Consider the following 2,389-nt stretch of genomic DNA (forward strand, 5'->3'; position numbering starts at 1 on the left):
CATTCCCAAAATTATGTGGCCTTGCCTCACTTAATTCTCTTTTATACTCATATGTAGTCTTCTATGAAGTTTTTACAGGCTTGTGAAACATGATAGTGCAATCAGCTAAATACTATGGTGGCAAATATAATTACAAATTTATAAGCAACTTTTAGTTGGGATAAACAAAAGAGTGGCTACCTAATTCCTAACAAAGAATTGTATTGATGTACAACTTCTTCCTTTCTTGTGAAATAAGAATAATTTATAGCATCTCAAAACCCTAATATAGCAGCATCAGTAGTTTGTGTGCAGTTTCTGAAGTATGATTGTGTAAGAAGCATCACTCAATTCAATCTAATGATGCTAATCAATATTCAATGTACCCGAAATATTCAATCTAATGATGCTAAATTTTTCTGAACATTTGTCAAGCTAATCAGAGCCTTGGAAAAGTTTCCTCAGCCAAAAAATTACAAGATCAATAACAAACAACTAATTTGCCTTTGAAAACTGTGCTCAACACCACAAAATGACGAACAATGATCTATTGTCTTAGATTTTGTCTCATATATTGTCTCGTACCAATGATAATGAAGTAAAAAATAACAATAATAATGAAGATTTAAAATTTTAAATTGACATGTCATGATTTTGTTGACGCGAGACAACATATGAGACATGATCTGTGACAACAAATCTCTGTTCATAAAATGGCATGGGAACACAAGATGAAATGTCAATAACTGCAAAAACCTATGAGCTGCAGCATGCTAGTTTCTGCATCATACTTGTTGAGGAAGTTGAGTCTTTGGCTTTATCAGGTTTACTGATCTTGATGGTTTGAGTCTACATAATACATGAAAAGTCAAAAGTAGTGTAGAAAATCAATCCACTACTTAAACAAGAAAATATGGAAGGCAAAAATGTACCTCAGATTTTGGATCACCCGCAGTTAGTCTATGCTTTATGTCTCTTGATATAGAAAAGAAGATCTGTTCAACATTTAGATTTGTTTTGGCACTCTGCTCACAAAAGTTTCAATCATCAACGTGCAAAATAATCAATGTCTAAGAATTGCATACTCAGCCCAAAAACAAAAACAAAAACCTTGTTTTAAACATCAAGTGTGTTAGAGTATAAATATACGTTATTGTTGTTCGATTTTATTGTACATATAACGGGACTTGCATTGCACGTTATACTTGTTGAAAGTAATTCAGTTTTAAGAGTTTTTGTGAACTTACTAAAAATAGAAGATTTAATTAGTTTACTGGTTTTTTCTGTTTTAATATTTTTGGCTATGTGTATAAATAGCCTTGTAATTACTTGAGTAATACAACACTTCTATTCATTGAATCCTTTTTCTTTTGCACTACTTTTTCTCCTATTTCTCTCAACAAATTCATCTTCATTTCTTTCTACTTCTTCTTTCTCTGCAAACACAGAACAACAAGGTTCTGTTTCTTTCTTTGCCAATTCGGTTATGTTGTAACAGTGGTTTCAAGAGCACTTGATTTTCGTTCTTGGATCTATGGAAGAAAGCATGTCGAACAATAGTGGGTTTAACACGTCTCTGCCAGTTCTTGATGGAAAGAACTATGAAAGATGGCATATCCAAATGAAAGCACTCTTTGGTTATCAAGAGGTGCTTGAAGTAGTTCAACATGGATACCAGATTGTTGATGAGGAAGGCACAGAAGTTCAGAGAGCAGTATTCAGAGAATCCAAGAAGAAGGATTGTAAGGCACTCTGCATGATTCATCAGTGTGTGGATGAATCAAATTTTGAAAAGATTGCTAATGCCAAAACTGCTAAGGAAGCTTGGGATACATTGGAGAAAAGCTATGCAGGTGCTGAAAAAGTGAAGTTACAAACTCTCAGAAGAGAGTATGAACTGCTGCAAATGAAGGAGGGTGAGTCTATAGCAGACTACTTCACCAAGATCAGGTCATTGTCCAACCTGATGAAGGGGTGTGGTGAAGCTGTAAGGGATCAATTAGTGGTGGAAAAGGTGTTGAGAACACTAACCTCTAAGTTTGATCATGTAGTTGTAGCTATAGAAGAATCTAAGGATCTTGAATCCTTCAAAATTGAAGAATTGCAGAGCTCATTGGAGGCACATGAGTAGAGGATAGAAGAAAGGAATCAAGAAAGAACCTCTGACCAGGCCCTTCAAGCACAATCAAGCAGAAGGTACACTGGACAAGGCTCAGTTCACAAGAAAACAAGAGGAAGTTGGAGGAATGACAGAGGCAAACATGAAGCTTATACACATAAATCTTCTAGTCAAGACCAATCATTCAGAAAACTTAAGAAGAAAGTTGATAAAAGAAAGATCCAATGCTACAATTGCAAGAATCTTGGACATTATGCTTCTGAGTGCAGATTCAAGCAGTCTCATGGATCA

The 2,389-nt window shown here is 34.9% G+C and overlaps 1 pseudogene; it reads right to left on the reverse strand.

Annotated features, from left to right (window-relative positions):
• The window catches only part of LOC109334915, a 7,832-nt pseudogene continuing 5,761 nt past the window's right edge, over window positions 319-2,389 (reverse strand).

This window comes from Lupinus angustifolius, chromosome LG19 (assembly GCF_001865875.1).
Source record: "Lupinus angustifolius cultivar Tanjil chromosome LG19, LupAngTanjil_v1.0, whole genome shotgun sequence".
Lineage (NCBI taxonomy): Eukaryota > Viridiplantae > Streptophyta > Magnoliopsida > Fabales > Fabaceae > Lupinus > Lupinus angustifolius.